The following is a 12,369-nucleotide window of genomic DNA, read 5'->3' as shown; positions in this document are numbered from 1 at the left end:
GATGCTGGCTGCTGCGTATACGTGCTGTCGCCGATAACCACGCGTTGCATCTCATGAGAACCAAACAGCCGACAGACAAACACACACACACGCACAAGGCATAGAGCCCGCAATCTGCGAGACACTACTCAAATATTCACCGGTCATTCGGCAAACGGCTGTTGCTACCACAAAAGTGCCAAGCATTGCCAGCATTTAGGCGCACAAACCGACTGCCTGCGAGTTCAGCTGTGTGTGAAAGATGCTGTGTGTTATCAGTGAACGTGCAACTGTCAACGGCGTCAGACGTCAGCAACGGAAGCTGGACAAGTGCAAAAGTGAATAAGTGAAATAGTAAAATTGTGTTGAATCACAGAAATTCATTGATTTTCAGAGGTCAATTTAAGGAAAAATAAAAACACAGAAACGTAAAAGTAAGCTGTGCATTTCCCATAATGAAAAGATTGTGTATTAAGATGCATGTATTCAGCATACGGAGTGAAAGATTTCAGTGTGAAAAGTTAGACGGCATCACTTCTTGGTGTAGACAACGCAAACAGCTGTGTATGTAAATGTGGAAAGTGTAAAAGTGCATGAGGGCAACCGAAAACACGACTTAAATGGAAGTTGGTGACATGCTACGGAAATTAATAACGCCCACAAAGCATATAAAAAACAAAACATCCAAGCATTTGAGTACAGTAAAGTAGCTTCGCAAATGCTTTCTTCAAACAAAAAACAAAAATATTGCAGGACAACAGCTGTCAGCTTCCCACTCCACTTTGGCCACCGCTGCCTGTTGGTTGCCTAATCTCAAGCCGCCCACACAAAAACAACAGTATGGGTTCACAGCTGTCGGTATTAAAATGTAAAAGTCCATGCGTCGGTAGAGACAAAGCCCGGCCAGGCCGACTGTTGTGGTATCCAAGTGAAACTTTTGCATGTTGCTCATACGCCCCGTCGCGCGACTTTCAGAACTCATTTGACCATTTCCCATCGGTGACATGCAAATGTTCTACACAGATTCGTTTTAGAATTGTATAAATATTTTTACCGTTATTAGTGAGCGCATAAAAGCAAGGAAAACAAAAACAACCAGAAATGAAAACTTTGGGTTGACGTTGCTGCGAAATTGAAATCGAAATGGTCCGGAACAAGTGGTGGCAAATAAACCAGAATGTCACGGAAAAGCGGGCGAAATCTTGCATGTTCTCTCTTCCTTCACTTTGTTGTGAATTCTATGCTTTTTCGCTTTTTTGCTGTGCTCTGCGGCGATGGACAAGTTTATTTGACACTTGACAAGTTGGCTTACTCAGGGATATGTAAATAATTTTGCATTTTCATTTGGATTAAAAATAACTGTGTCACTTCAGATTAATGAGCAAACGGTATGCGGGAAATCTATTATGTGTCAAGCTGTGTTCTTGCTTCAATTATAACGGAAGCATGTTTGAAAGAAATAGGTATTTTCGATATGCTACGCTGCTCCTTCAGCTTCTAACGAAAAACTTTTGTTTCTTTGGTAATTTATTTATTCTTTTTTAATAATATTTGTAGCTGGAATGTACATTTAATTGAAGCAGAACTTTATTATTTTCAGCGCAAGTATTTTCTCAAACATTTTACATTCTTTTGTTGATTATTACATCTTTTGTTGAGAATTACATCCTTATGTTTTCAGTTTGACCAAAATATTAATAGATATACATACAAATGTACAATTTTCACAGCTGTCGGACAATTCGTTTATGAATTTTCGATTTTGAGTGACACAAAACTTGTTATTTTGAAGAAATAGACAAAAATCGCAAGTTCACTATCGTCTCCGAAGCAACAATTTGATGTTATTCTATCGTCTTAAATCAGAATCCTGGAATTCTGAAACCAGAATTCAAGGGTACAAAACATGGTTCCGTCATGATTATATTGAGGGTGAAATTGGTTATGGGATTTTTATTTTATCAATGGAAAATTTTAAGATGGTCTTAACTGGATATACATACCTGTATCAATATCGGTTATTAAATTTTCTGTTATTATACATATTAATTAGGACGCCACTTATTGGAAAAATGTAAATGATATTGTATAACTCAATTTCAATTAGTTTAATGAACCAAAATTTGGTATTGAGGCAGAATTTTAAAGTAGTCTGCCATATAAATTAGTGGAGTATTTGAACTAGAGAGTATACTACCTTCGACCCTAATCTAAGAAACTATAATATTTAAATAATTTTCTCAGAAAAGTGTACAAAATGGGTAAAATAAAAACCACGATTTCTCTCCATGGTGACATACATTCCGTAGTTAACTTAATACCATGTATAAGGTTTTCAATAGGACACTACAAAAGTTTCCCGATGGGACAGCAAACGACGCCATATTTTTCCCCACTCTTTTGATATTTCTCTTCAGTAAGGTTTGCCCTTTCATCATGGAAAGATATGCCATCCAGCAACGAGTCGAAATTATTAAAACTTACGACTGCAATTCGGAGTCAGTGGCCTCAACCTTAAGAGCGGGTTTTTCAATAAGAGCGCTACAAAAGTTTTTTTTTAATAAAACAATAACGTTTTTCATATCAATGAAAGTTTTTATTCCTGTGAATTCCTGTCCCGATCTGGTTGTAAGAAATATGAAACTAACAAAATGTCACTTGGTTTCCAAAATGGTTTACGTGTATACATATGTATGTATATCTTTCCATACCCTTATTATGATGGGTTCATTGATTTCTGTCCTTTCCGTTGAGTGAAATGGAAATATATCTACAATTAATAAACAATATGTTAAAACAAGATGTTTTTATAACGAAAATGGTTCCGAAAATATTCATAAAATGAATTCAGTTTTTTCATTATAGTTTTTTTACTCTAACCATAGGATTTCCGGTTCTGTTTGAATGTTATTTTCGCCGAGGTATTAATCAACGATTATATTAACGTTAAAAGTGAAATCGCTGAGAGAGCTAAAGGCTATCCCAAGAATCTGATTTGAGAAGTATTTCAACAATTGAAAGAAGTCCTCGCATAAATGCCTAATATCGGGACTCTTTTGAAAACTACAGCATTACTACAATATTCATGGTAGACGAAACAATGGTAAGAGTGTTGCCGTGACTGTAACCACCTCCAGAAGTTTATGGTATGCTGATAAAAACACATTAAGGTCTCCAATATTGTGTATTGTGTTATTATTTTTTTAATTAAAGTGTTTTCATTCATTCGGATGACATGACCTAGCCAGCCTAGGCGCTGTCTTTTAATTCGCTGAACATTGACATAGTCGTCGTATATCTCCCACAACTCACCGTTCCATCGACTGCGATATTCGCCGAGGCCAATGCGCAAAAGACCATAATCTTACGCGGAACCGTTCTCTCGATAACTCGTAACGTCGACTCATACGATGTTGACATCGTCCATGTCTCTGCACCATAATGCAATATGGAGACGGTTAGTGCCTAATAGGATTTGGTCTTTGTTCGTCGATAGATGACTTTACTCCCAACCTACTCAGTCCGAAGTAGCATCTGTTGGCAAGAGTTATTCTGCGTTGGATTTCGAGGCTGACATTCGTATTAATGCTGGTTCCAAGATAGACGAAATTATTTACGACTTCGAAGTTATGACTGTCATGGTGTAGGTTCCCCCTGTGGGTAGGGGGGACCCCCTTTGGGTAGGGGGGGGAAACCGAATATGCCCGCGGCAAGGCATACCTGTCGTAAGGCGACTAAAAGCCACATGCTCTGTGTATGACATTTATCTGGTCTTGTCTCGAATGTCAGCATGGTCATTAGTCAGAAAAGTGCTATAATATTAGCTTGAAATGATATTATAGTTTTTATATAAGTTTACAATTATATAACAAACATTTGTGGTTCAAGCGACAAATGTTACCAGTCATGAGTTGGGGTTTATGAACACTCAAACTGGAAATAGCAAATAGTTACAAAAGTCAGACCAAAGACTTTCACTTGGTACCACGGGGAGCAGTAGCCCCTGGAGTTCGCTACAGTCTGTTCATTGGGCTTGGCCCTTTGGGGAGATTCGTGGTGGCTGTGGTTTGTACCTAAACGCAGGAAGGGCATTTGTCCAATGTGGAGTCGCACCGCGGCCGGGTGCCGGACCCAGAGTACGGCAGAGGTTTTAGATGGGCCTCGAACCCGACCAAGGTGGATAGGGAGTCCCACCCTACCAATTGGAACCAAAGTGTAAGTGTGTGTGCCAGCACATATGCTTTGGTTCTCCGGAGTATGATGCGGGCGCACGCACTCATGCTTTGGGGCGCTGATCGACGCTTTTTATTGATCTATGTGTTTCTAGCAATAGAAAGCACCGTGGAATTGAGTCTTCGTAAAAACACATTGGCTTCTGTCATGGTGTAGGTGGCAAGAACGTTGGGACAATAGTCCTAACGGCCGAGTGACGTACGAGTACATTCGGGACGTGGGGTTCGTTAAGGATAACCCAGACTTCTGATTTTGTCTGAGCCTGGGTTTCCTGCTTACGAGGCATGGGCCTCTGAATGCATTTTTGCACCAGAGGCACCTTTCGGATACGTCGGCGTGTTTTTGTGGGGCGGGGTTAGAAAATTGGTCGCATTTAATTGCGGAGTGCCCGATGTACTCGGACATTAGGGATCTGGGTGGTATGGGGATTAGCTGGACTAATGGACGATTAGATGTTAGTGGTGTGATCTCAACTAGTCGGAATACCGAACAGTTAGGGTCGTTTGCGCGTGAATTATTTAAGCGGCGAAGGCGGTTAGCTGGAATTAGGGTTTAGTTTTTGTTTGATTGGTGTGTGTATGTGATGAATGTATGGGGTCCAGCCCCTGGACACTAGTCCAGAGCCGTATGGAAGCTCAACTGGTACTAGTTTCGGCTACGAGGTCTGACCGGAGACTTAATTCTGGTACCACGGGGAGCAGGAGCCCTTGGAGGTAACTCCAACCTGCTCACGCGGACTGGCCCCTCGGGGAGTATCGTGGTGGTTGTGGTTAAAACCCAAGTCTCGGGAAGAACTGACTTTGTCAGTTGAATGTGGAGTTGCATCGCAACCGGGTGGCGGACCCAAAGCACGGCAGAGGTTTTAGATGGGCCTCGAACCCGACCAAGGTGGTTAGTGTGTCCATTCCACACTGCCAATTGGTACTGAAAATGCTTAGCATTCTCAGGGCGCTGATCAACGCATTGATTTGATCCGCTGTGCCTTTGAGCGCCGTGGAGTAAGGCTGTCCTCAGCAGGTGCCCACGTAAAACACACCGGACGTTGTCACCAGTGACGTGGGAGCGAAGTCGCGAAAGCGCGAATTATATGCCTTAATGATGTGTGGGAGCCGGAAAAGCGGTCCCCATACTAAAACCTGGGAAGCTCGGAAACTTTGGGAGTTTTATTATCAGAACACTCTCTTATACCCAGTAGTGAAAGCACTTTTACTCCCAAAATTTTCTCATCATCTGAGTTTAGTAGTCCATCAATTTGGCTTTCGTACAGTTCACAGCACTTAGCGCCATAAACGCTTAGGTAGTGCGTGGCCCAAATCAAAACCCATCCCCTATAATTTTTGTTAAGACCAGCACTGTTATGTAGATATATTCATATGAATGTGGAACAGGATACTCGAAAAGACTTACTCTAATAGATCTTACGGACCAAAAGCTTGCAGCCACACTGCTATCTTTCATAATAATATCCAAAATTGATCTGTTATAACAGTATTTGCTTGAGTAGCAAAACAGAATATTGAAATGTTATACGAGTATATAATTTATGGTTCTTATATATACAAAAATAGTATTCTGCCAAGTAGAGCGTGCTTGGCCGAATACACCCAAGTGCGGGAACGTTCTTTTTACGAAGACTCGTTTGTCGTGAGTGAATTTCCTCTTTTATTTGTCTTCTCTCAAAATACTTCCAGGGGGATCGTAACTCACGAAAATTGATTACAGTTTCTCAAACAAAATGAAAGTAGTCAATTTAATTTTCACCTGTCCTTTTTATTGGCAGCTGATGAAAGCAATTGTAATCTCAGTAAGCCAGCTGATCCACAACAACAAACAATGCGCGCTACAACTGTTCTCTTCAGTTATGTACATAAATATTATAGACTTTCATAATTTATCTTTTGTCGCTTTATTTTAATCAACACTCGCTAACTACTAAAGTAAGCAATAAAATGGCGCATAAAGAAAGCACGAATAGAGCCAGCCACCGAGCACAACGCTGAGCGGTAGCGCCATAATGCACGGCAGCTGAAATGGTGAACGAGAACAACAACAAAGAGCGGAAGAAGAATGCAATAAAAGGAGACTTAAAATGAAATTAAACTCGAAAGTAGCAGCGGTGACAAAGATGGCGGTTATTGTTGCCGTTGTTGTTATTGTTGTTGCTTGTTATTGTTTTTTGTTTGTTGTTTCTATTTGTGTTTTCATTTGTATTTGGCTGCTTGCTCTTCTTATTAGTTGTACTTGCATTTGCTTGTTTTAGTTGTTGTCTTTTTTGCCCGGGTACTCGCCGTTGTCTGTGAAGATGAGCGTGTGTTCAACGAAACTTTTGCAACATTTTGCGGAATCTTTGCGAGGAATAAACAACAAAAATGAATTGTATGTAAGATTATGTAGTAACCATAGTTTCGCAATTACTTTGAGCTACGATAAGCAGAGTGTCGGCCAACGACTGGCGGGTGGATAGCAAGAGAAACAAATACCGTTATATATTTACAGTTTTTTTATTTATGGTCTTTAGGTTGGTGCTTAGAATTAAAAGTTTTATGTTTCCTAATATCACTATAGGATTTTGTAATGCCACACTTATATTGATTGATATTCATTCGCCAAGCGTTAGAGAGTACCAGATCGAACACATTATATGTACCAACTGTGCAAGGCGACTGACAGCACTTGCGGAGCAGTCGCAAAGGACGTCAGATGTAGGTGACATTGTGTCGCTTCTCCATTTAAAATTAACAAAAAAACTATTTTTGTTTTTGACTGCCTCTTGTCCCTTGGTCCATTAACAATAGCGAAAGGGGTCTAAAATCTACATAACAAAGCTTGGAAGTATTGAAGAAAGCACTTTCTCCATTTTAACGAGATATCGGCTTTTTCTTTTTAACGAATTCAACTTGCCAACTTTGCTGTTTTTCCAAGAGATATTGAGCGGAAAAATTGAGAACCGAAGTCTGCTAATATTTGGTGTCGATTTGAGGTGGTTAAAAGATATCGCGAAGGGGTTTTTGTTGAGACTTTGAACATTTAGTTGAATATTTTCTCGATCAAGCTTACTTTCATCAAACTAGACCGAATTTTTCGTCAAATAAACTCTCAGAGCATAACTATATATCGTCACCTAAAATGCAAAATAACACAACAGCATTTTTTATAAGTTTATAGGCGAAGGAAAAACGATATAATGGAAAACCTTAGAGAAACTTAATTTCGATTTCTTTGATGTTACGTTGCTTTGCATTTTAAGTGACGATTTGTACGTATATCAAAACTAGGTAATAGGATCATCAGCCCTATGATAGAATTGAAAGGGAACTAACTGTTATGATGGCAATAAATATCAGGTCAGACTTAGGTGGAGGCTTAAATATACATACACCTTTTTTATAGCTTTCATCTTAGGGAAGCTTTAAAGACACTTTAATAGACAAAAACTGATAACACTAAAATCAAAGGTAATAATTTTTGGAAGCGATTGGAGATTTTTCTTGTTTAAATATTGTTCTAGAATCACCCTAATGCACATATTCATTGAAGAATAATCTATATAAATGGCAATACAGATGCTCTAAGCATGACAAGACAAACGCTGGAAAGGACAATCAATGCGAAAAGCGCTGTAGAAAAGCTATTAATGCTTCGTCTATCCTAAAAGCGTCCGCATAAAAGCTAATGGGGTAGGACGTTGTAACAAGGCTTAGTAGCAAAGAAGAAAACGTGAGCACAACGTAAGCCAACGAAACAGTAAAAGCCACTTTTTGTCAGCAGGTATTCCCAACGACTTTCCCCACCTGCACCGCGCACCCGCTCTGCGCAAAATCTTGCCGAAAATCCATTAAATCCGCCAAAAAGCGCGCAGTAAGCAAACTGAGTAGTTACGAGTGCCCACACTTAGATGAGTGCTGCGAGTGACTAGTTAAAGAGTTTCGCGACTCTTGAGCGGGAAACAATGAACGCAAATTACAGGCGGAAAGTGGCGAGTGAAACACAAAAACTAAGCAACAACAAAGCCGGTTGGTAAAGGAAACTGTTCGGCGCTGTCATTAAAAGTCGGCCAAATGGATGATCATCAGTTGAGGAGTAGCGCAGCGACGAGCGGAAAGACAGCCTTTTAGTGCACGAGTAGGCATGAGTTGGTGAAGAAATATGAAGCATCAGTGAGATTCAAGCAAGTGAGCTACGGTGAAAGCATGAAATGGCGGTAGTATTCGGTTGGCATAAGTGCCATGTGGGGCAATAGCAGCGCGGAGAAGAGGACACACAATGATGACTTGCCAATTTCTCATGTGTTGTGTTTATTGCTTTGTTCTTGGCAGACAACAAAATACCACAACTGTCGGCGAATGGGTTGCGACGCTTCGAAGGCGCTGATCCATTTTGATTTATGTGTCGAACGACGAATGAAATAAATGTTTGGGATTTGCGATTTTTGGTATTTCTTCCGATTGTCTTTCTATGAGAAATGACGCCGTGGCCACAGCAGACAAAAAGCATACACTCGTCCATACAAATATTGTATTATCGCAAGCAATAAATATGGTCTAGCAGTCTTTCTACAGCCGCCTTTTATCCTCTCCGAATCTACTTAAGACAAACAGCCATATAACATGTTGTAGTTGTGTGTGGCCGCAAAAAGTTATTAACAACACCAAAAAATAACTGCAATCAAATAACCTCGAAGGCGAGACGCCTCTCCAACGATAACACTAACAACTACAGGAGCGTCAGTAATGGCTGTCTTGAGACATGTGAATGAAAAACTAGAAAACTGAGTGGGGGTTCTCATTCTGTTAGCAAGCCGATGAGTTGCCAAAATAAAAACCCACATAGACCATAACAACAATAAAAACAATCTAATATAAGACTTTTATGTATGTGTATATCCTATATCCAATATCCTATTGTGTATACATATTTGAAAGTCACTCCATACAAGTCACCTCCGAAAACTTGTTGGACTTTATACAAAGCGTTTTGAAACAATTTTCAATAGAACATGAAAAAGTAACTTATGTTGTATCGAAGCACCCGCAGGCATACAAAATATATTAAAGGGAAGCCAATATAAAGAGTTTAGCGGCCGCTGCTCTGTGTATAAAGGGAGCTGTAAGAACCAGCTCGACAACAGTTCGGCACTAAACCTGCCACCTAGACCTCTTCGCTGAAATTTACGTATAGAATATTTCGGCAAAGCTCGGGGGTTTAGCGGGTTGACATTACCCTACATTTCAATTGAGAAAGAAGATTGAGAGTAAACATGAAAAGAGACGATTGACGTAAAACTCTAATACAATAAAAATGTATACGTATAGTCCCAAAATGGCGAGCGAAATTGGCTCGCGATACAGTATGCTGAGTTAGACATAAGCCAGTCGTTTAAGTTGCTAGATCAGTGCATTATATTTCAAGCAGATGTTGTCTGGCCATTAAGAAAGTCGCGGTGCAGTCCTCTAATATATCAGCAGGCAACTCCAGAGTTAACATCTACGTAGACGAGCACCTCGTTTCACTTATCAATCAAAAGTGTCATGTTAAGCAGGGCAGCAATGAAGAATATCATCAGGAACAAGCACCTTAACTTCTACTGTGTGCATAAACAAAATAGCATCGAGGGTAATGAGATGGTGAACGAGATCACGAAGAGTGGTGCACGGCTGAAATTCTAAAACAGGACCGACGTTGGTAAACACATACATTGTCTATATGACGATCAGGATAGTAATATGGCAAGGAAAATCAAAACGCAATGAAACGATTTATCAAGGTACCAAACTGCAAAACTAAGGCGTTAAATCAGATATACACAAAGTAACTACTGTTACTGGATATAAAGTACTGTGGGAACATGATTGGAATGATCACTCGTTACAGTATAGTGACGGCGCACGCCTGCAGACAGTTGGCTGACAGTTCGAGAAGATACCAGAAAATGGCATAAACAAAGCACCAGCAAAACAATGGCACTTCATCTGTTATCACTTAGGACGAAAACTGGTCTATGTGTGGCTCATTAACCTACCTGACAAATCAGTGACGTGTTGGATTCGATAGAACTGTTATTATCGAATTGTCGTTACTTTTATTCGTTTTTTTGCTAATCCGTTACTCCCAATTATTTTGTTATGTTGAATTAATTTACTCGTCTTTATTTTCACTCCTTTAATGAGCTTTCTCTTCTGCACGGCTTATTGTAATAACAGATTGTTACATTGCATATTGAGGAGAATAAAGCAGAAAGTATATCAAATAACATTTCACAACTTGGCCACTATATATGTATCTGGGGCATCTGAGGAGTTTCTCTTATTATTTTATGATCAACAATTAGTGAAATAGGTTTTGAAGTTTAAAAGCTTTAGTTAAGATTCAAATAAATGTTTAAACTTAACTAAACTTCGGTTTAGTTGACACTTTACGAGTAAGATTTACTATTTGAGTTTCTTTTTAGATCGTGGAAAACATCAAAAAACAAAAATGGTTTTAATATTACTAATAATATTAATTAATATTATTGTTAGACGTTTACTTAAAGACCATAGTCGAACAAATAATTTTGTATGGAGCTCCAAATAGCCTACTCTTTGCCAAACTCTAATGACTGATAAAGCCTTAGAAGTTAGAACCCATTTACCTTTGAAGTTCCTTTCATGGTACAAAAACTCCCGAACAGATAGGTTATGTTAGGTAAATAGACTGTTTTGGCGTAAGACCACCAATAATTCCATACTCAATTTTATTAAGGTGATTAATATCAATTCCACCCAATTTGCTGGGTTCGTGGAAAGTATGATAATCGAGTTACTTCAGTCTTGGGCTGGAGAATACCGGACAGTAGAGAACAAGTTGTCGAAATGTTTTCATCTCATCTGCCTCATGGTAACTTTGCGAAGTTGCATTCTCCATAATCTCTGGCCTCAGAATGTTAGTACCATTGGGATAGTGCCCAGTTAGAACGCCTAACCTTTACCTTTTAAAAATGCTGGTTACAGAGCTAAGCTTGATAAGCTCCCTCGAGCCTACAGATACACCACCCGAATGCAAGAAAACGGGTATGCTCTGCTTGTTCCCATCGCGATGGAATATGCGTAACAGTGACGTTTCTTGCAAGTTCACTAGTTTCATATTTTCCGAAAATTCCGGTACGACCAAGACAAATTCAATATGGATGCACTCCGTTACTATATTCGAGTGTACTGCTAGCGAACTCAATGTCTGTACAGCAGCTATGCTATGGGAAAACTCCCTAAAAGAAGTCGCACTTCGGAGAAATACTACTTGAATTCTACTTGAAAAACACTAAAGTGATATGGTAGTCTGAAACAAGAGTTGCCTGAGAGCTCTTGCCAAAGAAAAGAACTTTTTCGTTATAAAAATTTTACACTCTAACTTTTTTAATTAAGGCATATAATTCAAAGAAATATCTGCCACGTCGCTCTTAGATTAATTTTATTACCAGATCTTTGCATATAAGAGTTCCATAAAGAGATTTGGAATCATCTATTATATTAAAAGCCAAAAGAAGTTTAGTAAAAAGCGGCTATTTCTAAAGATAAATTCATTTAACAGGTCCCAACTTTTACTATTATTAAATAAATATTTTCTTTCTTAGTCGCAGCCATGGCGTAATTGGCCTTGGCAAAATGTGTTGACCTATAATTCAAAACACTTTCACTTTTCGCTAACTTTTTTATATTGCCATAGTAAAGGTGGTTGGAAGAGAATAATAAAACGGCCTAGTACAAGAGCATAAAGCACTTAGGAACACTTCATCAACCATTCACCGCTACTCGAAAACGCAAATTAGAATCAACTAGAGTGTAAACTGCGACTGAAAGGGTCAGTGGTACACAAACTAAATACAAATAACAAAAGTAAAGGGGAAATTACACAAAAAAACATAAATTAAATTAAAACGAAAAATTAAGCAGAAATGAAATGAAATGTGGCAGAAAAAAATGCGGAGAATTATTCACTTTTCTTCCAGTAAATTAGAAGAGTAAACTTTTCATAAATGTCCGTTGGGAATGAATGACCGAGCAAGGAAGTGAGTTAGCGAATGAATGAGTGGAGGAAAAAACTTTATGCGAAAGCTCGAAAAAGATTTCGAGGAATATGAACACAAACGCCTACTGACGAACTTTGTAGTCAACAGTAAGC

At 39.2% G+C, this 12,369-nt stretch overlaps 1 protein-coding gene across 2 annotated transcripts in view; it reads left to right on the top strand.

The window, feature by feature from the left end:
• The first annotated feature begins 266 nt into the window (after positions 1-266).
• LOC120771006 (myb-like protein Q) overlaps positions 267-12,369 on the top strand; it is a 113,843-nt gene continuing 101,740 nt past the window's right edge. Inside the window, exon 1 of one of the 2 annotated variants that reach the window (XM_040098768.1) lies at positions 267-317. The gene's annotated coding sequence lies outside the window, so the exon portion shown is untranslated. Of the gene's footprint in view, positions 414-12,369 lie in introns of both variants that reach the window. The other variant, XM_040098767.1, reaches the window with a different exon arrangement.

This window comes from Bactrocera tryoni, chromosome 3 (genome assembly GCF_016617805.1).
Source record: "Bactrocera tryoni isolate S06 chromosome 3, CSIRO_BtryS06_freeze2, whole genome shotgun sequence".
In the NCBI taxonomy this organism is placed as follows: domain Eukaryota; kingdom Metazoa; phylum Arthropoda; class Insecta; order Diptera; family Tephritidae; genus Bactrocera; species Bactrocera tryoni.
This window is presented reverse-complemented; position numbering and strand designations above follow the sequence as displayed.